This window comes from Macrosteles quadrilineatus, unplaced genomic scaffold (assembly GCF_028750875.1).
Source record: "Macrosteles quadrilineatus isolate MER2022 unplaced genomic scaffold, UCM_ALF_1.0 Scaffold_3__2_contigs__length_128488019, whole genome shotgun sequence".
NCBI lineage: Eukaryota > Metazoa > Arthropoda > Insecta > Hemiptera > Cicadellidae > Macrosteles > Macrosteles quadrilineatus.
The window spans coordinates 45,341,076-45,367,525 of NW_026542596.1; the positions used below are offsets into that span (position 1 = coordinate 45,341,076).

At 36.3% G+C, this 26,450-nt stretch overlaps 1 protein-coding gene across 1 annotated transcript in view; it reads left to right on the forward strand.

Moving 5' to 3' along the window:
- Nucleotides 1–26,450, forward strand: part of LOC128989690 (uncharacterized) — a 206,983-nt gene that overhangs the window by 1,889 nt on the left and 178,644 nt on the right. The gene's annotated exons all lie outside the window — the stretch shown is intronic.

Sequence of the window (26,450 nt, forward strand, 5' to 3'; positions counted from 1 at the left end):
TTATATTTCTAAAGGTACAACCATGTCATAAAAACCGTTCCTGGAAAATGAGGTTTGTCAATCGGTGTTGAGTTTTATCCTTCATTTACACAAAGTAGTCACGTACGTGTACTTAGATTAACAGTAATAATAAATTGACGCTCGAAACGAGACCAAAGGATGCGGGGTACAAATGAATCTGAAACAAAATCAAGGTGGTCATTAAATGAGTCAGTCGCCATCCGGAAACGTAAAACCCGAACTCTCGAGTTTGTGAATCACCTTCAAGTTCCGAGTGTAGATTGGTATAGCGCGGTTGTTTCAATGAGTACTTTGTGCGTGTGTGTGAAGTATAGTAGCAGTACGAGGGTGAAGTACAGTTGTGCTTGGTGAAGTACCAACAGCTGTGCAAACGCGAGGTTCAATGCAGTCAGAAGAGTGTCAGAAACACTCTTTGACTGTGATGAATGATACAGAAGAACACCTTTTAGCATTTAAAATTTGCTATCGACCCACTAGACAATTTTAAATGCTAAAAAAGTGTTCTTAAAATGTTTCTTAACGCCTGTCATTTATTAGTAAATTAAAGTTATGATGTAAGTGGGTTTTCCGCCATTTTGAAACTTCAAATTGGGCCAAGTTTTTTTTTTACGTGGTATATAATACGTTGAAATACATCCCGAGTTTAAAGTTCGGTTGGAAAATCACCGATTATAAATGTTTATGTAAACAATATTAGTTGGCAATATTAATATTTATGGTCCTAGAGAGAAAAAATATTCTTATTTATCTTTTCACTTTCACCTATAAACCCGTTTCCAGGAGGTTGGCTGTTTTTACGATACACGCTGTATAAATATCTATGTTAGTTATACAATGCGATAAGTAACGCACTTTAAAACAAAATCTTTTCAGTAAAGCTGTACATTGAATCTGATATTAATTTTACGTGCATTGCTTTGTGGTCTAGTGGTTTCATTGCACTGGCCGTAATCAGTGATTTATTCATTGACTGTGGTTTAAGCGACTGTGGATTTTGGCAGCTGAGGTTTGCTTCTGTTCTCTGTGGAAATTTTGATTTATTGTTTGTTCCTCTTGACATTTCTCCGGCATTTTAGAATTCGGCTCATAGAAACTTGGTGTCTCAAATTTTGGAACTTCGCCAGAGCTTTGGTCAGCTGATTTCTCGTTGAGTTCAATTGTTTGACCTTTTCTTAATGTCTAGTAGCGTTTCAAATTGTACGGTTATTGGTTACGGATAAAATTTCAAAATTTGCAAATTTAAAATTGCCATGTTGTTGTAATGGAGAAAGTAAACTGTTGTATTTTGCTTGTTTATTAATATATTTAGATCAAACTTGGCAAATTTAATTATTTTATACTAAACTACTAATATTTTAGAAAAACACACTATTACTCTCCCTTTAGCAGAAACCCTAGGTACTCGTTAAACCTACTTTTATTTAAGTAGAATCTAAGTGGAATTAAATTTGGAAAATTTAATTCTCTTAGTCTGCAGGTTTGCTGCGGTGGTGGTATTTTTTAACCTTATATGAATGAAGGATGAGGTTAGAATGGAGTGGGTTTTTTTTTGTGTAGCTTTTTTGCTTATAAATTATTAAATGGAATTTTAATGGAGTCACTTATAATCACATACGTACCTAACGTAATATCAGATACCCTTAAGTTTATTTCTCTGAAAAATTATGAATAACGTATTTTTTTTCTAATCAATTTGAATTATTTACAAGTGTGAACATGAAAGTTATATTCAATTTATTAATTTTATACAGCAAACGCCAATTCCAATGGTTGACACTCATAACGCAACTGCGCAATATGCTTAATTAGCTTATTTAAATACTTTGAATACATAACAAAAATGTAATCTAAAACATACTCAAATGAGTAATATTGACTGTTTTACGTAAACTAATTTGCAAACAAAGAAACTATAAAAACCTGGTACAGTTTACAAATATAAACATTTATTACAAAATCGTAGTTAATATCACGACTGAGCTGAGACAAAAATTATCAGGGGTAAAGGTACTGTACATATTACGGAAAATTGTTCTTATAGCGATTTACAATTTACATTGTCACAAAGAAACTCCTTTATTACGAACGAATTCAATAGATAACTGTGAGTGATATGATATTAATTTAATTAACAATCCACCAGATATCAGGAGACATACACTATACAGGAGACACCTTATATCGTCTACTTGCACCTTGGAACATTGTTAGGGAATGTCTAACTTGGGAAATAATTGGATTTCTCCTCTTTGTATAAATAGTTGGGGTCGTTGAAATAGTTGTAAGGCGTTTGGCCTCTTCCCCCCCCCCCACTACAAAATGGAACGGTTAATAATTTCGATTTCTCAATTTCTACTAGTTTATTTTCATTTCAAATCCTAGATTGTGTGAAAGATATTTGTTTTAATATTTTTTGTAACAAATGCACACTTATTTCACAGCAGAGGCTCGATAACAAGTCACCTTTGATAACAAGGTTAATTTTCAAATAATATCCTTGAAATTATTTGAGCCCTGATCACATGTTATTGTAAGCCTCGATAAGAAGTCAATCTTGATAACAAGTATTATTTTATAATACGTATGAGGTCTTATTATCAAGGTTTTACTGTATTACATCATGTAATATAGACTTTAGACAATGTATTTCGTGTTTATATTTGTAAAAGAATGTGCATTCGAAATACTATTTCATAATACTCTAAAACGCAAAACATCTAATTAGCTTTGAAATGAATTTAGATCGCCGTTTATTTTCAATCGAAACGAAACTGTGTCATCAGCTGATTACAGCATCTAATTTAACATAATTGCAATCCACAGTTTTTCTAAATCAACTGTTGTAATATACATTATCTTGCATTACATCATTCTCGTTTGTGCCTGTCGTAACCTAACGTTACGCTAGAAAAGTGGACAGTAATTATAAAGAACCACTTACGATCGCTGTTGGACATAAAAGAAGGAGCCGTGACGAATCATCCCACTTCAGGGCTCAGTGCACAGTGCAGCCACCCCGCAAAACATAATAACTCTTCCGTTACTAATAATTATAACTGTTCATATATGAAACTATAATGACTTCTACTACACTCGTCTTCCCCATAAAAAAAAGTCAATATCATAAATTCAAAATTAACTCAACTTTCAAAATAAAATAAATTCACTTTCAATAAAATGCAACCAAAATTTCTTCTTCCCATTATTCAGTAATAATTTTACAAGTCCAGCCTGTGAGGCTTTCGCACAGTCCGTGCAGACTTCCTCAGCGAGGGTGGTGGGCTGCACTGTGCTAGCGGCGACGCAGGAGTTGGCTGAGACTGGGCTTGCCCTAGGCTCTCCCTGGGACTGGTAGTAGGCCTAGGTACAGGTGACATCATCATGGGACTGGTTGGTCGATCCTCCGGCGGGGGTGAATTCTTGGGTACTTGGGGTGATACAACGGGGTCCTTGGGTGATACAAAAATCTCCTCCTCTTCTGCATACCGAGCTCTCAAGTGATCCGCATGACAAAATCGGGGTTTTCCACCAATAACACTCACCAGATAGGTGACCGGACTTCTCTTTAGAATTATTTTGCCAGGAACCCAAGATATCTTTTCATTTCGGACAGTTTTGACATAGACTGCCTGACCTTCTGAGAAAAATCTGCTTCTTCCCCTAAGCCTATCAGCTGCATCTTTTTGTTCCCTGTGTTTTTGATCAATGGATGACTGGAGATTGGGTTTTAACATAACCAACTGAGTACGAGGCTTCCAAGACAGGAACATTTCTGCAGGGGTTAAGCCAGTAACTGTATTTGGAGTGTTGCGGTACGCAAACAAGAAATTATCTAATTTCATTTGAAGAGTGGTACGCTGAGAACGCTGATGTTCCTCAATCACTTGACGCAAAAGGTTTTTCTTGACCTCCTGAACACTTCTCTCTGCAGATCCATTTGAAGCCGCATGATACGGGGGAGTTAATGTGAACTTCACATTGTTGTTATGCAAAAAGGTCTTGAACTCTTGACTAGTAAAAGATCTTCCGTTGTCCGACACCAGTTCAACAGGCAATCCATACGATGAAAACAAGGTACGGAGTTTCTCGATAACCTTGGAAGAATTCATGGAACTCATGATAAATACCTCTAACCATTTAGAGTATGTGTCAATCAAAACTAAAAGTTGCTGTCTCGACTCTGGATCCTCCGCAAAGTCAATGTGTATCCTCTGCCATCGAGTTGATGTTGTAGGCCATTGCTGCAACGGTACTTTAGGTACCGAATTCCTAGTTAACTGACACGCAGAACAAGAGGCCACCACGTCTTCAATCGACTTCTCCATGCCTGGCCACCAGACATAACTTCTCGCCAGCATCTTCATGCGTGTAACTCCCGGGTGTTGATCATGCAACATTTGAAGCACAGATGAATACAGTTTCTTTGGAATCACTACACGAGAACCCCACAGCAAACAACCTTGTTCCACGGACAACTCGTCCTTCTTCCTTAGAAAAATAGCTAGTTCTGGCTCAACCGAGCTCGTCCAGCCGTACATCACAAAATCTCGGACCTTCGAAAGAATCGGATCCTTATCCGTCATTTTACCTATATGCAAGGCAGTAATAGGTGCAATGTCCTTGACAACACAGAAATTGTTCATCACTTCTGTACACACATCTACATGTGAAACAAAATTAGCATCCAGCTCTATAGGTTCCGCTTCTGCTAAGGGTAACCTAGACAACGCATCAGCGTGAGGGACATCCACTCCCTTCCGGTACCTAACCTCCAAATCATATGCTGATAGAATCAAGGCCCATCTCTGCAGCCTAGCTGCCGCCATACTAGGAACGCCCTTTTTAGAGCCAAAAATAGCCGTCAACGGCTGATGATCAGTCTGTAGAATACAGTGTCTTCCATATATATACTTATGAAACTTTTTGACTCCAAAGATCAAAGCCAGAGCCTCCCGATGTAACTGAGAATAATTCCGTTCACTGGAACTTAGCGTTTTCGATGCGAAGGCAATTGGCCTTTCCTGACCATCGATAAGATGAGATAGAACAGCAGCCACCCCTCTGGGACTCGCATCACACGTCAGAACTATGGGCTTTTTAACATCATAGTGAACTAACAAACTTGAGTCCAACACCCATGATTTACTCTCCTGAAAAGTCTTAGAACACACCTCCGACCACACCCATGGATGATCCTTATGTAATAAGTCATAAAAACAGCTTATTCTAGCAGACAGGTTAGGTATAAATGCATGATAATAATTTATTAGACCAATATAGGCTCGTAACTCTTCCTTAGTACTAGGCTCAGGCGCTTTACGCAGCGCAGTTAACAAACTTTCTTGTGGACGGAGACCATCTCGAGTAATCACATGTCCTAAATACTCGATTGAAGATTGCAAAAACTTACACTTTTGTTGGTTTACTCGAACACCAAACTCATCAAGGCGTTGCAGCACCTGCGCCAGACGGGCAAGCCCCTCTTCCTTCGAGCGAGCCGCCACTAAGACGTCATCTAAGTACGCCACCGTTCCTGGAAGACCTGTTAAAATTTGGTCGATGGCTGACTGAAAAATTGCAGGAGCTGAAGACAAACCATATGGTAGCCTTTTTAAACGATACAGACCCTTATGGGTAGCTAGGGTCAACAGATGTTGCGATTCATCCGCTACCGCCAATTGCTGATACGCATTTGAAAGATCAAGGCAGCTAAAAACTGAGCAACCGCCTAGAGTTGCAAAAATATCTTGAGCCTGTGGAAGCGGATAATGTTCCATTTCAATACACTGATTAAGAGTAATCTTATAATCGGCACAAAGCCTAACACCATTAGGCTTAGGGACAACCACAAGTGGAGTGCTCCACTGTGAATTAGTAACTCTGTACGCAACATCCTCTTGAACCATGCGGTCCAACTCACTCTCAACTTTCTCCCTTAACGCAAAAGGCACTGGTCTCGCCTTACAAAACTTAGGGACTGTCCCCTCCTTTAAGACAATATGAGCCTTAACACCCTTAATTTCGCCCGTTCCAGGCTGAAAAACTGACTTAAATTTACTCTTCAATTTAGCAATGTCCAAATCAGAACTGTGATCCACAGTGGCTTTACATGAAAACACATTTTGCCAATCTAACCTCAACTGGCCTAACCAGTTTCGCCCCAACAGAATCGGCTGACTCTTACTTTCTAAACTAACTACTGTCAAAGGCAAACTCGCCTGCTGATTATTATATTTAACATTGACATTCACTTGTCCCAGAACAGGTACATCATGACCTGAATAAGTAGTAAGTTTCACATTTGCTGGCCTAAGTTTGAGGTTAGAAAATTTTTCATAAAATATCTCAGAAGGACATATAGTCAAGGCACTGCCTGTATCTAGAATCATTTCTAAATATACATCATTAGCCACTAGGCCTACCTTATAGCCGTTGTCTGATCCTGATTTAAGGTTGTACAAACCTATCTCTGCCATTGGAACTTCTAGGCCTAGGCCTACCTCTTCCTCCACTTGATGGACCCCCATCCTAGGTGTCGACTTTTTACCATGGAAACTAGAAGATTTCTTGGCTTTACACACTTTCTTGAGATGACCTACTCTCTGACAACCGTGACACTTGTAACTGGCGAACGCACACGCACTAGGCCAATGACCAGCAGAACCACACCTCCAACAAGAGTTTCTAGAATTTTGATTTTCACTACTCCTATGCATGAAAGTTTTAGGCCTATTTTGACTTTTCACATTGATTTTCGCAATGTCCCCACGAGGTTGCACAAATAGGCTTGACTGCGATTCGGCCTGTTCCAGCCTGAGCGCTGACGCATAAGCTTCGTCAAAGTCCAATTCCTCCGACAACAATTTCTGCCGGATAGTTTCATTAGAAATGCCGGAAATCACTTTGTCCCTCAAAGCGTCTTTCAAAAAGGTACCAAATTTGCACGAACTAGCCAAATGTTTTATTGAAACCACAAACTCCGCTATGCTTTCGCCCGGCTTTTGCACACGAGAGTAGAATACATATCGCTCCGCCACAACCAACTTCTTGGGCGCATAATGTAATTTCAACAACGCTGCAAGTTCATCATAGGTCTTAGAATCTACCTCTACCGGTGATAATAAATCGGATAGGACCGATAAAACCCTGGGACCAATAACTGTAATTAAAACCGACACCTCGTTTTCCTTCTTGACATTGTTCGCTTTGAAAAAATGTTTCAGGCGCAACAAATAGGGCACAATGTCCTCCTCACTTGGATTAAATTCAGAAATCCTGCCAACACTAATACTCGCCATTTTTAATCATCTCAACTATAATACGCACTAAAACAACAACTGTTATCGCGTACTACCCTAACTATGATAAAAAGGTCCTACCGACTGCGCCAAAATGTCGTAACCTAACGTTACGCTAGAAAAGTGGACAGTAATTATAAAGAACCACTTACGATCGCTGTTGGACATAGAAGAAGGAGCCGTGACGAATCATCCCACTTCAGGGCTCAGTGCACAGTGCAGCCACCCCGCAAAACATAATAACTCTTCCGTTACTAATAATTATAACTGTTCATATATGAAACTATAATGACTTCTACTACAGTGCCCAACAACAACTTCATGAATAAAGGATTATTCCATTTTAGGCCGGATTCCTGTCAGTGCAGAATAAATCCCCTCGTCTTATTTCTGTGTTTGGGAAGGCCCTGACGATTTCATCAACTTTCTAATATCACTCATAACATGAGGGTCAAGGGGTTGTTCTATGTGATACTGTCCCAATATGTTTCACCAGTTATCACCAGTTAGGTTCTATTTGTATTATTGTTGTAAACGTGTTAAGGATACAAAATAAATGTAGAGAATTTTCTTTCTTTACCATTGTACAATGTAGTATAATACCACCTATGTTTAGTATAATAATGTTCACAACAATGTTCCAATTGTCCATAATAGTAAAATACTGCAAAACATGTTATTTAAAATACAGTAAAAACATGTTGCTCAGATGGTATCCTGTCTTGCTTAAAACTGCATTATATGTTTAATAGACTGGACAGGGGAGAGAGCTTGTCTAAAGGTAGAGCGCAAAACTTTGGTCATTGAGGTATCGAGTTCAAATCCCGCCAAATTACCAATGGATTTTATGTAAGTGATAATGCCACAACCCCTAGGTTTAGCCTGAAATAAAGTGAAAAACAATTCCTGCCTCGTGCCTAGTGTTGTAAAACAAAGAAATATAGTCAGGACAGTTGGGACAGATTTGTATACAATACAATATAGTGATAGGCTATACATGATATTAAGAGTAAGTCGTTTTAGATGTAACCATAGATTAAAACTCCTTTTATCTATGATGTAACATACAGTAACCTTTTGTAAATAGTATCATTGACTTTATATCTACACTTTATATAGACTTTATATCTTTTGTAGATGAAAGTCAATGATAGTATTCTAGGGTATGTTGATATTGTTAAATAAGTCTTAGACTTTGATGCGGGAGTTACAGGTTCGATTCCCACAATATCCACAACAATTGAGAGGATTAGACTGATTGGAGGGATATTACAAAACCATTGATAACATTCAGTCAAAATGTTTCGACGTGTAATAGTTAGCGTTCAAAACCACAAATACAAGACTTGACATCTGTTATTTACGTTGATTTACGTTACAGTTGATCCGATACAAGATGTCTGAAAACAAAAACCTACATTCCAAGTCCTACAAAATGAGCCACCCACAACACGTTGCGCACGTTCACGGTCCCAAAAACACCAAAGCTCAGGTCAATAGTCAATAGAGCGGGTGTAATGGAGCGTGACGTTGTATTTCGGTACGCCTCCTTCACCCAAACGTTGCCAACAGTCACCAAACACCAATAAATAAATCATCAGACAAAGAGGTATAAGTTGTGACTGCGGGCAAGGTCATAGTCTACATAACAAATGCTGTCTGGGCAAGAGATAAACACATTATACTTGTATCACGCCCTCCCAGACTGCCAAAGGATTTGAAAATAGGCGTTTGAATATCGAATTTGAATTTGAAATTTTAAACCTCTCGATCGAGATGCGCATAAAAAAGGCAAGACGGGTTGGTTCGTCAGTTTGTGGCATCGACACGAATAAAAACAGTAGCTTGCTCACAATACGTAAGTAATCACAAGTTTTTACACTCAAAGTGCCCACATAACGATCAAAAGTTCGCCGGTTTAATCCTGAGAAAAGCCAGTAGCTTTTTGATGTATCAAAGATCGAGAATATGCGCATAAAAAGGCAAGATGGGTTGGTTCGTCAATTTATCGAATCGACACGAATAAACAGTAGCTTGCTCACAATACGTAAGTAATCACAAGTTCTTACACTCAAAGTGCCCACATAACGATCAAAAGTTCGCCGGTTTAATCCTAAAAAAACCAGTAGCTTTTTGATGGTTCGGAGCTGGACCCAGCTGTTACTTATCATTGGGCTTTAAATGACTGATCATGACTAATGAAACAACTGATCTAAGTCCTTTACGAAACTACACGGATAGTTACACTCCATTGTACACTCATTCTTCACTCATATTTGGGTAAAAATAAACACCTCGCATATTTTTTGTGGCGTCCCCATACCAATTGATAATGGTAATGCTTACGAGTTGAAAATATATAACATTTTTGTAAAAGTGTAGGATTTAACCTCTAAATCAATGGGGTGAAAATTGAATTCCAAATTTTAAAACCAGCAAGAAATAAAGTAAATTGAGGTGGCTAGATTTGTCAATTGATGCCATCGCTGAAACCAGTAGCTTGCTCTCAATTGGTTTACAATCCCTGCGATTTACAGGAATGATTCCTGTAATAGAAATGACTAGCTGTTAACATAAAATATCATGTAAACAGCTAGTCATTTTATTAACAAGAGAAACATGAAATTTTTGTGTTAAAAAGGTTGAATTTCGAGGTGGACATTGCACGAATTGACAACTCTTTACCACTCTGATCCATAACCACATATTGAATATTTAGGGGTTAGTAAGCGATTTACGAACCATTTCCTGGATTTCGGTATGTGAGTTCATGCTTCAGACGAATTTGACCATCTTTACTATCAATTTCTATATAATCAAGTACTAGTTGTCCCTCATGGTGTAAAATGATGTCTTATATTTCTACAGGCTTTTATTAATTGTGTCGAAAAAATCAACCTTATCAAGGTTTAATCTTGTAATGTGACTGTTAAAAGAACCATCCCACGTATGTTCCGCTATTAACCATATTCATTTAGTATTCATATTCATTAAGATTCATTTAGTTTGTTATAGTGCACCATTTATAATTAAGTAGCTTAAAATAATTCAAACCTAAACTCCGAAGAAATTTTACTAATAATCAATAAACTATCCTCATTAAGTAGGTCCCTATAACCTACAGCTCCCCCCTACAGCACATCTCCTGTACTTGTTTACGGATGATGTCCTCAGGAAATAGAGGCGATAGAGGTGAGTTAGGAAGGAGAAAACCATCAGAGGAAATAGGCGTGTCGTGCAAACGATGATAAAGTAAGGAGAAGATACAGTACGGGCTATTATATCGAGGTAAATGTCCTTGTAGAATAATTGCCTACTTACCAACAGTTGCCCTAGGCGTTGAAACGTGTTTGGGATAGTTTATAGAACTGATGATGATGGGTGTGTGGATGGTTTATAGTTTATGTATCGGCATATGTAGATGTGTGGCAGTGATAAAACAGAGGTTATTAGTGATATGTTATATCTTGATGTTAATATTGCTTACTTATCATTGATTGATAATTTTTCCAAATTATCTTTTTAGTGTCCTTCCAAAAGGAATGTTCAAAGATCTCTTCTAAGGGAATTAATCCAATCACATAAAAAGTTTGTGGATGTGTCAGTTATCGAACCCGGTCCCCTCTCAAGTTAAAGGTTATAATAGTAAAACAAACCCATCGCACACATGGTTGCTCAATTTTTTTCTTTCACCTTTTTGAACAGAATTAAGCCTTGATCTACTTATTTTGGAATAATGGTGACAAAGTTGCAATCCACGTTGTGCAGATGAAATTGTTTAAAATAAGCAGTTAAACCAAATTTTAAATCAACAAAAATTAAAAATTGTGTTTCATATAATGTTGTAGAAATTAAATGTTTTTATTTGCAAGGTAAAATATTTTTCGTGATTATAATTTTACCTTCCTTTTAATATACTTGAAGCTAATTGCCAAACTAAATAACTAAATAATATGTTTAAACCATTGCATATAAATAAATTGACCTGTATTTGTCTAAAAAATTCAATTGACTTCCCCGAACATTATTATAGCAGCACATAATTAAAATTCACTGCGCAATGTCTTGATTGATAGCAGGCCATTTTGACCCGCGGCGTGGCGGGTTGCGCTGATAATAATCAGCTGTTCTCCAGCTGGCCATGACGTCATCCCCCTCAAGCTGTAGGTATATGTAATGAGGAGTGAGTGTGGTAATGTATATCACAAAGTTTACTGTGTGTTGGAGTAGTAGATAGTTAAGGCAAAGGAGAGGATTAAGAAGATAAAGCGACCACGGCAAACTAAAAATTAGTTAAAATGTTTTATTAATTACTAGCTGGCCTGACAGACGTTGTCCTGTCCTGATGTGGTTTTATGTCAAATGCTCGTTCATTTTCAAGATTAGCTCGTTCGCATGGCTCAATCACATCTTGGTTGAAGTTCGTTCGCTACGCTCACTCACCTATAGCTTGGAGCTCAATCGCTGCGCTCACTTGCCTTCAGGTTAGCTCGTTCGCTACGCTCACCTCCAGGTTGAAGTTCGTTCGCTACGCTCACTCACCTTTTGGTTGCAAATTAGCTGTTCTCATAATAAAAAAAATAATCGTGCTGCACCTTGTTGGTAAACATATTAAATTGTTAATGCTATTGAACATCACACAATCAAATTCTTTAGTTGAACCAGCTGTTCAGATTCTTTAATTCCATTTAAATATGAGTACTCATAAGGTTAACATGGGAAACTCCAGAGCCACTGGGGCGGAGCCCTTTTGACGGATCTGCACCAAACTTCACACAAACCATCCTTGAATAATGCTTAATAATACCTGAAAGTTTCATTACAATCTGTCCAGCGATTTCAGAGTCCATAAAGGACAAACAAACAAACAAACAAACATACATACAAACAAGCATACATTGGATTTTATATATATAGATAATTTAGCTAGTAGCAGTAGTTAGCAGTGGTAGTTATTCTAGTGTATATTTGAGGAACACGATTAAATGTGTCAAAGTTAGGCATGCATTTATTTATGTTTTGACCTTTGGCTGACACAATGATAATGTAAAAGGACTATTCTTCCAGTACGTATGGCTATTATTGAGATAAGTACTGTCCTTGTGGCGGATTTAAATTCAACGCACATTGCAAATACTATTGTATATTTGTATAGTGTATATAGTGTATATTTATTCTAGTGTATATTTGAGACTACTAGTGTACATTTGTATATTTGTACAGTGTATTGCAAATACTTCAATCAATCAATTATTTTTACTTGGTAAACGAAAATATCAGTATGCCACTGTTCCACCTTATATGTATTGTTATTTTTTGTCCAAAATGATTCCCGGCAGTGGTCATATAGGTAACTTATCCATAAGGACAGTTTGAACGATAGATTCACCTATTTTTGTTTTACTTCCCATAGTTTTACGTTGTAAAAGCCTGCTATAGTCCCCCAGTTTTTAACCGTGCAATAGTTACCTCTATTCATTAAAGGACTGTTTGCTGAACTCGTAAATTTATATACAAACGTCGCCCTGATATATTAAAAACCGATCGCAAATACATTTGTTCTCGAACTACCTATTTCTGTTGAACACTTCTAAACCTGTTGAAGTTTGTTTACTCGATTTATTTAAGCTCATTTTTAACCAGTCCAACAAGTTTTACACACATGTATATTCTTCTAGCTTAAGTACGTGAGCAGCCCTGATCATTAAGTATGTAAGGCTAGTGTTTACGTCTCGAACTTCAGTGTTAGAGGGACGCGTCCAATTCCCGGCAGATCCACAATTTTAAGGGTTTACCCAGCTTTCCCAAAGCGTTTGAGTTACTTTCCACAATGCCACTGGCTTAAACACTAACCGTAAAAAGAGTGGTACTTAGCAAACGTTATCTTTTCTGCAAGAAACTTTCCCTCGCAAACTTGAACCAGGCTTACATCTGGCGGGAACGGTGAGGACAGGGTCAAGGTAGTTAGGCGTTGCTGACCTGGAGGTCTACAGTGACGTCACCATCTCCCAGAACTCCGCTTCCCGCTGCGACAGAAATATGAGGTTGCACCTTTGTCGCCTCCGTTGAGATCTCTCTGATGTATATTTCACACTAACAAGCAAACCACACTTCGCATCTTGTGTTGCAAAAATACGCGGTTTAACTTACTTAGTTTATGGGAGCTGCAGAAAGATGAAGAGAGATTTTATCTCGCTAAAAAAGCTTTGTCTGCTCTCACAATTTATGGTTTTTAGTCTTTTAGTTCGTTATAGAAGAAGTTGACAATACAAATTATTTGTAGGTACTGTCTGATATGTCTTATTTTGGCATCCGAACGTGCGAGGAAGTCCCAACTAACAAAGAATATTGTATACAACTTTAATATGGGGGTGGGATATCTTGTTGTATAAATGTGTCAATATTCAAAGGTATCATTTACTGAACAATAGTTATCTAGTGTTGCTTATGTTTGTTATTTAATTATTTCACAATAGCTAGGTTTACAATTATTTGTACAGTTTACCATTGCTTATCTGAACAATAGTTTTTAAACTGTGTTTATTTGAATTGTAGTACTGCATACATGAACAACAGTGTATGTAGTGATGTTTAGATAGGTTGTTTACTCGAGCAAAAGTTTTGCAGTGTTGTTTATTTGCATAGTTTACCATGACTTACATAAACAATAGTTCTCAAACTGTGTTTATTTGTATTGCAGTAATTCTTACTTGAACAAGTTTTGCAGTGTTGTATATGTAAACAATTTAGCATTACTTGCTACAATTGTGTGTTGTTTATTAGCGAATTTCCCTATAGGGAAGTAGCTATTACCGTAGGTGGCACGGTAAGACCTAGACCCGGGACCGATTTACTTTTTCATTTTGATGTCCCCAGAGGCCAAAAACACTATTCGTTCAAATTTTTATATATGTATATATATATATATATAGACTTATATATATATACGTCCGTGAACGCGATAACTTGAGTAATTTTTGTCCGATTTTGATGAAATTTGGTTTAAAGGTGTAAAGCGGGATAAACTTGAATGAGTTCGCGAACCAGCACGATCGGACCATGGGAACGGGGCTTTATGGGGGGTTTTATGGGGTAAAAATTGGTTTTTCTCACTTTTTACCCTCAAAACACAAAATTTCCCAATTTCTCTTTAGACCTTTTTAAAGAGCTTAAAAAAACAAATAATTTAGTATATAAAAGTATTTTTGTTCGATTATTAGTAACGGAGAAAATTAAAAAAACTTTAAATTTAAAATTCCTATGTTATTCTTATGGAGAATATTGTCAAATGTTGTAGTTTGCTTGTTTATGAATATATTTTGATCAAACTTGGCAAATTTATTTATTTTGTACTAAGCTATCAATATTTTACTCAAAAACACACTTTATTAGTTTCCTTGTAGCAGCAAACCTAGGTACTCGTTAAACCTAATGTTATTAAAATATATTTAACTGAAAATCAATTCAGACAAATGGAAATTCGCTTAGTCGGCAGGTTTGCTGCGGCGGGGGTATTAAATAACTTCTTGATCAGCATTGTCCGTGTTATTAAATTTACGGGAAGTAAATACAAGAAACGCCTTATATCACTTAAAACATATATTTACGCTTATACTGTTATTCACTGGACGGTAAATATACAAAAAAGATGGTAAGTGGGGGGGGCCACCAGTTGACCGACAAGATACTTGGTCGTTTTGCCACTAGACCGTCTTTTTTAATTAAATAGATAAATACTGAAAACCAGTACGTCGACAAGTTATTTCATCGTCAGTCCAGTTGACCGGCCTGTAAAACTAAATTATTATATACGAGAAACCAACTTGTCGTCAATCGACCCGGCCGACATACCACTTGCTCGTCTTTTAGGTGGGGATGTATTGAGCAGCAGTGCCAGCTGCGCGCGCAGCTGTGGAGGGCGCTGTAGGCGTACCAACTTCTCTGTATCTTGTATCTTCTGTTCTGTATCTTGTAGCGGCGGTTTTTATTCCGACGATTTCCAGCTATCACAATGCAGCGGACTAGTGAGGTTTTTTATTACGTGTAATTGTTTGTTTCTCAATCGATATTTGTTTATATACAGTACAGTGAATATAAATATGCCTATATTAATTTACTTCAATTAAATACACGTTTTTTAGCTACTACATTTAAATTATTGAAGAATTACATGAAATCTAGAAAACTAGAGTACCGTTCAAATCATTTTCTGTATTTACTGGATTGAGAGTGTCTTTGGCTATAAAAACATGGCTTCGCTTCTTTGAAAACAAAATAACGAACTATCAAGAACACAATTTTGTTCGATTTTTGTCAAATTTTCTTTCAATGTTTACTATTACATTTTATGAAATAACGATCAGCTGTTTGGATTAGTTCCCACTTCTAGCTGTCACTGATATGTTTACATTAAATACTGTTTACAAATACAGTACCGCAACCATTTCCGATCAAGTTTTGTAAGCACATCCAAACTAAGTGAGATTAAAAACGTTGTGCCTTACTTAATCGGTTTAATTAATCGCAAGTGCAACGATTGTACTTGAGTTTTGATAACCAAGGAAAATACCGTGAATCAGTGTTGTATAGTCCTGGGAAACTTATATTTTTTTAAAAAAATCGTCACCAATAGCTTACAAAAAGGTTTCCACTCATTGACTGCGTTTCAAGGACAGTTGTGTAAAATGCAAAGTATAAAAACACAACTGCAAGGGTGATCGTGGATGTTGCTGTGATCTTTCTGATTTCGCTGTGATCGTAACAGAGGTTTAACTTACAGATGTAGTTAAACTCGCTTTTCCAATGTGTCACTTTTAAATTCTTCTTACCTCTTTGTGCTGCAATCGCTGGACCATACCGCAAATCTTGGCCCATAGCCCATCTCTTGGGCAGGCCCTACGTAGGCCGAATTATTCACAACCAAATTTCGACAACGATATCGGTACTTTTAGAATACATAGCCTTCCTACTTAGGAAGTAAAACTACAAACGTCCAAAACCCCAGATTTGTGCGTTTTTGTCACATCTCCTCCGAATGTTTCCTTGATATACCGATCTACGTTAGGTTTAAAGATTACGTAATCTTTTAAATAAGAAACCTTTGGTTGGATAAAAGTGGTTTCTTCAAACTGTCATTAATATGTTAACATTAAAAGTTGCTTACAAATAATGCTATTAATGGGAAATAACTTAGATTTTCGAAAACTTTAAAAAAAACCAAGGGAGATTAATAACTTCGGTACTGATACCACATCAAGTGAAAGATTTTTTGAGCAAACCATCATGAAATTTAAAGCTTTACGTTGTTAAAGTATCAATGTTTTGTTCCCTGTGTATTTATTTATTATTTGCCAACGGATTAACACCAATAATACAGTTTGATTAGAAGGGCAGTTTGAATTGGTCGTAAGTGCTAATAGTTCTTTTCTTAACTATAAACGTTGGTTTTTGGTACTGGTACTTTTTCTTAGAACCTGTGGTAGCAGTAAGAATCATTTTTACGTACAAACACTTCCCTATTTACAACTTTGTTATCTTTAGTGCTGCACCTTATTGCTTTTTAAGTTTAATTGATGTCTTACTGTATATTTTTTTGGATTTCTGTCTGGACTCAAAAATGTTAGTTCAGCTATGAAAGTAATAACACATTAGTGAACGATTTTTTCATCATGAATTTTTAAAGCTTTACGTTGTTAACGTATCAATGTTTTGTGGACTGTGTATTTATTTACTTATTTATATATTTGCCAACGGATTTACAAAAATTTTACAGTTTGATTAGGCTGATATACGATTATCATAAAATTTGATGACACTATCAAAACTTTCAAATAATTATTTTGTTTGTAATTTGCTTTGGCTAAAGCGTAGCAAATCACCTAATTCAATTCTGCATTTGTGTGTGTATGTCTGTTGGTAACGCATTAATGTCCTTATTTTTTTGTGTTGCGTGGAAAAGACAAGAGTGCCTTTGTTAATGAAAATTTCACCCCGAATAAAGAGTACAGTAGTGAGGTTGAGGTAGTATTTTAACTACTTTTAACCAGTGTGAAAAGTAACTTCCAATTACAGGCCTACCTTAGGGCTATGCCTCATAGATCTATAAAGCAATTATTTTTATCATTAGATATAAAATAAGGACTAACACGATGGGGTGCCTTTTTTTGCGAAGCATTCATTTTGGCTTGAAACTGTCAGATATTGTATTTGCGAAGGTTTATATGTATTCCTATACAAAAATAGTTTTTCCAGCATATCTGGAAAAATGCACTCTAAATATGCAAACAAACTCCTGTTCTGAATATAAGAAGGTTTCAACTTACTACAAGATTCCTGTACGTAGAACGGTACTCTGCTAGTATAAAATAAAATCGCTGTTTGTATAAATAAATGACGTATACAACTGTAATAGATCGTTAATCAGAAATGTGTAAACCAGTTTAGAAGTATATTAAATAAATAGCAGAGCATATATACAATTCTAATAAATCACTTATCATTCATTAATTACAAACCAAAAACATAATATAGATTAAAGCAAATTAATTTGTCTCTATAATAATTAAATAGATATCCTTATATATAATACGTGAAGGCGATTTATACGAAACACTACTCCTCCGTTAATAATCGACGGAGTTTTACAAATGATGTGTCAAAATTAAGTATTTTTTATGTAGACGCCCCCTTTCACCAATTCCAGCAATAAAAGTCCTCGGGCTTTGCCCCACAGACCATCTAAATCCCAATGTATTTCTTATGAAGCAAGAATTTTGTTTACTTAAACATATTAATAACTAGCAGAGCACCCGTCCTTCGTACGGGGTTGGTATATAAGTATAAAATGCTTATTGCAGCTATACTTAAGCTTTGAGTTTGCAATGGGGGGAGGACACAGTTTGATCAAATTTACGGTATGATATAACATATCTACCATTGCCATAATGTTCTACCACTGCACCTAAACAATAGAAAAGATAAATTATCAAACATTCGCACGATATCTCAAATTATTCATTAAAAAAAAAATCAAACCTAACTGTAAACAATCCTGTTTTGACTTGACAGTTCTCATTGTGTATCACAGCTTTTTGTTGCTGCTTAGTTCAAATTAGTTGTTGTCATATATGCAAAAACTAAATAATAATAGTGCTGCACCCAGTTGGGAAACCTTATAACTTTTTAATGCTCTTGCATATTAGAGAACCAACTTGTAAAGTTGAAACAGCTGACTAAATTCTTTAATTCCCTTTAAATATGAATACTCAAAGTTAACATGGGGAACTACAGAGCCACTGGGGCGGAGCCCGAAATGATTTTTGAGATAAGAATATGCCTTAATGTTAATAGGAAATGTTAGCTATCATCATGCCAAATTTCAGACCAATCCGTCTAGTAGTTTATGCGTGATTGAGCAACACACAAACATACACACAAACTCACAAACTTTCAAATTTATAATATTAGTAAGATTTGTATAAATTGCATACTAACACAGCTGTTCAAAGTAAACACATGATACACACAAGAGCGTTCGTTTTCAGAGTGAGTTCGTTTTGAGTTTCGATAACCGGAGTGGAGTGATTGATTACATTATCTTTGAGCTGACCAGGGCCGGATTTCCTGCAAGGTCCCAGAGGGCGCACGGCCAGGAGAAATTTTTTTTATACCTAGGCTATGTAAAAATATCCGGTAGTTGATAAAAAACTCCAAAGCATTGTGATTCTGAAGTTCATAAGAAGAAATAATTGTTAGGAAATTTAAACTAGTTTAAATTAACGAACATTGGTTATATGGGAGTAGGCTGTAGGGATGTTGACGTTGACGAGCGCCCAAGGGGTACGCATCGTATTGCCACTGCACTGCCACTATGTTGGCTAGGGATCAGAGTGATTAAGGGCGCACGCGTGATAGACATTGTTACCATCCTAGAAGAAATATAACCTAGATGCAAGTACGACCATAGATTAAATATAACTCAAGTCGACTTCTTATGACATTGTTAATTCAACATTTTGTTCATGTTGGTGACACTGGACGTGAGTTTTGACCACTGAGCTATAATTCTAACTGGAGGTAGCACTGAATGTCAAAGATGCGTGTCGCCAACCGCCATGTTTGCGTGAGGTGGGTGTCCATAAGAAGCCATGTTATTGCTATGACAAAAAAACTCACTGCTATACAACCTAGTTATAAGAAGCCATGTTATTGCTATGGTAAGAAAACTTACTGCTATACCAACCTAACAAAATCAGCGACTCGCTTTTGACAGACTTCTGCCATGGCAGTGCTACCTCCAGTTATAATTTTAGCTCAGTGGTTTTGACGTAATTTTGTTTCTATTATTTGAGGGTTAGTTCTATGATGTGTGTTTTAATTTCTTGTAATATAAAAAGGAGACGACCTATTGTTGATGATTAGATCGTTTTATTTTGGATAAACTAGGTTTAAACATAGATAAATCATACTAATTAAATAACGAGAATTGTTTAAGCTAATCCAAAATGATGACAAATCTACTAAAGGAGTATGTTTAACCTATGGTCTCACGTACTGTATGGAGTTCATGTTTTTGGGCCTGGAATTGGAATCAATGGCCATGTTTTTTTGTTTTTTTTTGCAGGAATGCTCGGTGGGTTGAGTTGTTTTGTTTCAGTCGCACGGCCACAAACGTGAGCATTTATTAAAAACATAAAATTGCTAAAAGTATTTAAGACGGCATTTTGTTAAGCCCAAACAAGTCAATTCTTAAAAATAAAAACTTGCAATGATTCCAACGAGGAGTGGTATTCAAGCAATTAACTTAAGCCTATGGGCATGATGTTATAGTTTTTAATAAAGGTTTGAAGGAAAGTAACTGTGACCAGCAGCCTAGGGGGCGGAAAATTATTTGGGCCTAGGGGCGCAAAAATGCTAAATCCGGCCCTGGAGCTGACTCTTTTAAGTCATCGGGAAGTATGGATGTTATTAGTTTTGAAATATCGCCTGTAATACTTTACAATAATTGCTCTAATTCGAGCAACAGGTGCATTAGTATATAGTCATAGCAGTAAAAATTTTACTAAAAGCGTTATTAAGAGCCATAATTGTTAAAGAAAAATGAAAAAAATTTAATTTTAAAATTCCCATGTTATTCTTATGGAGAATAAGTAAACTGATGTAATTTCCTGTAAAAGGAAAATATTTTTGATAATATTTGGAAATGCATTTATTTTACACCTAACTACGAAGGGGCATTTCACAAAAACACTTTTTACCCTGCCTCTTGCAGCAAACCTATGTGTACTCGTTAAACTAATGCTATTTAAATAGGGAATAAATGTGATATTTTTATAGAGATATTTTATTTATTTTATCTTATTATTATTTAATTTATAATTTTATTTTATTTATAGAGATGGTTGTATTTATTTGGTTTGAATGGAAATATTTGCATTGTTTTGTTGGTTGAAAAACCGTGTTTTACAGCATAACACTTTTTTAAATCGTTAAATGAATTTACAAATCAACATTTGTGCACTATTTGTTGTGGTTCTTAATATCAGCGTTTACACACAACTAAATAACAGTAGGCCTATATTTTTCAATGTGTCCAGAATACGTGAAAGGTACGATTATTTTCACTAGAGTTTATCTAGTATTTTTAGGGAAGGTCATCTGCCTTCTTCACTTATGATTTTAATCACCTTATGATTATTTTATAATGCTTGCTCAAGAGAGAAGATCAGATGTAAGTTCGATCATCCCTACATCCTTACATAAAGGCTAAAAAGTCACAATCATGCAATTTCAGATGAGTTTGTTGCTTTATGTTTTTGGATTATATGTCAAGTATCAGCGGTTGTAGCGAATTAAAAATTGCTTTTAGTGAATTTCCCATACAAGGAATAAGTTATTTATGCTTTTTCGTAGTGAAATGTATGCATAATATCGAGGATTAATCATTCTTTTTTACTCGGTATTTCAAAAAAGCCACTTTTATTTATGTGTGTAAATTCCGCTTGGTGAAAATATTGTAGACAATGTTGACCCACCTGTTTGGGGCCAAAAAGAGAACCAAAAATAAAACATTTTGCTACACCCATTTGACAATAATTGTGATATTTTGAACGGGATAACCTCTGGGTTTGGTACATTCTGTATAAAAAACATTTAAAATATTTTGAAGTTATAGTTGAGTTTGTTTAGTGGGAAAATTTTTATTTCATGACTGTGGAACAAACGGTTTGTCTGAAATCAATAGTGGGCACCTGACGTGATTCACCCTGTATAGTAGGCCTACTTCATCCATATCCTTCTAGGAACATCGGAGCAGTTCGCGCTTTCTCACCGAGACTACTTTCACTTCCTACCCCATTCGGAACCATCGACTGATTGGCACCCCTAATGTGCCGGGGAGGGCCATAAATCAGGGAATTAGCTTTAACAATGCCCGGGTGATATTATAACAAAACTTCTGTCTACCTTCGACTGGTACGTTCTGAGTTGCATATTCACGTTAGAGGCTTTTCTTGCCACCATTGAAATTTTAGTTATATCGATCTGCAGGGTGAAGTTATTAATTTCATCCAAGATGGCTACTTTTTTAATTGCATCAATGTTTTTTAAAACACCAAAGAGCGGGTTTTCTGAACAAACCTAGATAATACAAAAAATGCTATTGTTGTATGGCAATAGGCCCTTTTGTTGTATTGCCCTTTTAAAACATGTTTAGTCTGATTAAACCAAAATACAAATTTTAACTTAATTGCGACGCTGCACTATAGCCAGTTTTTTGAAATTGACATGTTTACTTTAGGCAACTCACCTTTCAAGGTGTAGGATTATTGGTTTTCTTATTTGACTTTTGCAAATATTCCTTAATGCGTTTTGTTGTAAATTTATTTTTCCGAAATACAATTTTTATGTAATGAAACATAAACACATTCAATACATTTCAAGAAAAAAATACATGATATAGTCGTCTAAAAAACATTTAAATAAATACACAAACACAACGCACGCAAAACATTTAAAATTTAAAGTAGGCCAACTATTAACCGGTCACGGCACGGAGGCAGACTCACTCATTAGTGGAAGTTTGCAGATAAAGCGAAGTCTAAAGCACAAAATATAGCGAAACAATTTCAGCAGCATCCGTGAACATCCATGAAGATCACGATGACATCGTAAAATCTCCCGTGACCTTAGCTACATTTGTGAAACCCTCCACAATCATTATTTTTACTTGACGCGAAGACGTTAAAAAGAGAGCCGAAATAAACACCGTGTTATGAGTGGACGCATGATTGTAGGTTATTACAGCTGATTGTTCAAAATGTACAACTTTTTCAGTTATATTAATTAAACGAACGAATATTTATTTATTTAACCTTTAATCTTCATTTTTACATACCTACCAACTATTCTATATATATTTAACAAACCCATCTTCAAATGATATCACCTCTTATCTCTTCTTTACAACAGGTTTCAATGAATGGTTATGTTGGGTTGATTTCGTTACCAACAGGAAACGGCATTTATCAGTTTTGATTCGGTTATTTACCAAGGGACGTAGAACGCTCTGTTGTATGCATTCGAGTTTTTAAGCCCCTTAGGTTAGTTACCTCATTACACGCTAAAAAGAACTCTATTATCATGTTGATGAGAAACCTAAGCACTATATAAGATTGGTTGTAGCTCACTTAGGCCTACACTATCAAAGCGAAGTTGACCAACCTCGGTCAAATTCTCATACTACGCAATAGTCCGTATTATGAGAGTATGTCCAAACATATCAGGTATGCTGAGTTTAGTTTTCCTGCTATAACCTGTTAAAAAGTTAATAAGGGATATTTCAAAATGACTGCCATTTTGATTAGGGATGCGATATTGACCTCTAGTTTGCGCCATTTAATTTGTTTTGAGAAACCCTTTGAAATGAGGGGTCACATGATAGGTGTTTACATTTGAAAATTTTGTGCTGCCCCCAAAATACCCCATTTTGAGGGCCGGGTACAAGTTCTAACTTGAATGAAAAATCCCATTTTTATGTTTTAAACATGTGCCGAGTTTGAGTTTCCCACTACCACGCGTTATAAAGTTAAGGGGTTGTCCAGGCTTTATCTTGGGCTGCCATTTTGATTACGGGTGCGATATTGACCTCTGGTATGCGCCATTCGATTTGTCTTGATAAACCCTTTAAAATTATGGTTCACATGATAGGTGTTTACTTTTGAAAATTCGGGGCTGCATTGTAAAAACTGGGGCAAAGTTGTAACTTAGATGAAAAAGTGCCATTTCTTATGTTGTAAATATATGCCGAGTTTGGTTTTTCTACTGCAACGCGTTAAAAGATTAACTGGGGGGTTCCAGACTTTTGCCTAATCCTGTATTCGGCTATAGTTCTGTACGGTACTGCAGAGGCCGTGTTTTGTTTACAATTGGTTTCTTGTTATTTCAGTGATTTAAAACATCATTTAACCAAATAATACGATCTAATCATAAACAATAACTCGTCTCCTATTTATATAACTAAACAGGAAAGCACAAATCAAGATATGATAGAAACACGATTTTGTTGACACTAGCGCCCAGTGTCACCGTACATGAACTAGACACGAAAACGAGCTTCAAGATTTACAATGGGGTAAGAAGTCTACTTGTTTTACTCCTAATGAAGAAATTTGGAAAGTACCAAATTCACTCAACCGGGGAGCGACCTAACATAACATAGCATATAACGTATATAACACAATGTGTACCCTATATCGATTCTTTATCAGCACATATGTTTAATACCCCCGCCGCAGCAAACCTGCACACTAAGCGAATTTCAACTTGTCTGATTACATTTTTACTAAAATATTTCTATAAATAAGACATATTTATTCCAAATTTAAATATCATTAGATTTAACGAGTGCTGCTATGGGGAAGGTAAAAAGTGTGTTTGGACCATATATGTCAATAGTATAGGATGAAATAATTAATTTGCCAAATTTTATCAATATATACCCATAGACAAGTAAACTACAACAGTTTTCATTTTCTCCATAAGAATAACATGAGAATTTTAAATTATACTATTTTTAAATTTTCTCCGTAACCGTTAGGCATACAACAGCGCTTCAATATACTAAATTATTAATTTTTTAAGCTCTTCAAAACGGTTTAAAAAGAAATTGCAAAATTTTGTTTTTAGGGTCAAAAAATGGAAACCCCATTTTTACCCCATAAAGCCCCCCATAAACCCCCGTTCCCACGGTCAGATTATGCTGGATCGCGAACTCGTACGAATAAACGTAGGTTTACACGATTGTACAAAATTTCATCAAAATCGGATCATTTTTGCTCGAGTTATCGCGCTAACGGACACACACATATATATACATATGCATTTGAACGGATGGTGTTTTTGGCCTCTAGGGACCTCAAAACAAAAAATTAAATCCGTCCCGGGTCTAGGTCTTACCATGAGTACTGCGGTAATAGCATATTCCCTATATGGTAAATTCACTAAAAACAAACTAACTTCGTTATAGTTTTAGCTGTTCTGACAAATACAGATCGTAGAAGTAGAACACACTTGCATGGCATGTCCCACTTATATACTCAATTCATTATAAAAATATAAACTAAACAGCACCATTGCAAAAAAAAAACACCAGTTCAAACCACACACCCGTGCTGACGACGTACAGATATACGTCGGCAACCCCAGTGGTTGACCGGACTATAGTGTCTGGGCGTCCGCGTTTTGGCTCACGTAGCGCGATCCATTGTGTTACATATCGATGGGAGCGACATGCTGTCACTTGAGCAGCCTCTCACACACTGCCGTAGCGCCCGTAGCGGCCGACACGACGTTGACTTACTACGGAAAGAAACTATTTCAGCGCTCCAAGCGCCCGGTGATGTCTGGAACTATCCGAGGCAAGATACACCAACGAGGAAAGAGAGAGGCTAAGATACAACAATGAGGAAAGAGGAGGTACACTGAGGCAAGATACACCATCGAGGAAAGAGAGAGGCATCTGAGGCAAGATCCACCAATGGATCTTGGTGGATATCCACCAATGTGATATCCACATATCACATTGGATATCTACATATCACACATATCAGTGACAGCTAGAAAAAAATAATCCATCCAAACAGATGTTCGTTATTTCATAGATGTCGTATTCTCCAAACAGATGATTAGTATTTGATAAAGACGTATGTGGTAGACATGGGGAGAAAACTTGACAAAAATCCACAAAATTGGGTTTTGAACGTCATCAGTCAGGTTATTTCAAAAGTAGCGATGCATGTTTTAATGGCATACACTCTTGCCAATTCAGTGAACACAAAAAAACTATTTAAATCCCTATCGTATTTCGTATTCGTATTTCAGGAGATGAACTCTTGTTCATTTTTACATGCAAAGACTACGTAAAATGCCTTCTGGGCCATGACAAACAGACAGACAGAAAGTGAGATAACACATTAAAAGCTTTTTAAAGTATAAACTCAAACATAACCGAAAAATACATAATCCTGAACAATGCACAGAGAAAACTCTAATTTTTTTTATAGATATTTTATATACACTTTCACTTCTATAAAAGATTTTCTTTATCATGACGCTTGATGAACGGCTTATACACGTAATAATAACTTTCTTAAATAGACAATCCTAACAAACTACTGTTGCAGTAAACTTGCGAATATTTCTTACTTTACTCTTACACATATTTGAAATTTACATCTTGCATAATACACTACTTTGTGCCTGTTGGCTACTATGAATCGTTCGGATTAATTTAAGATATTAAACTTTGTTGATATACATGAGGTAAATTGACCTCCATGATACCCATAATTATACACAGGCACCATATTACAACACTACAAATTTGATTCAACAATATACGGTACGTAGTTTTATCCAAACAAACGATCAAAAACCCCGAATGAAATTGTTAATTGACTCAATAGTCAATGCATATAAGCGAGTCTTATCTTTCGATGCAGATTAAATAATACAAAGGCAGAGGAATGCGCGAGACCAAGGACAAGGTCACGGCACGGTTGCTATAGAAACGACGAAACTATCTATTAGAATTGCGCGCCAACGTCAACTAAACGCCAGACTGTACAATAAACA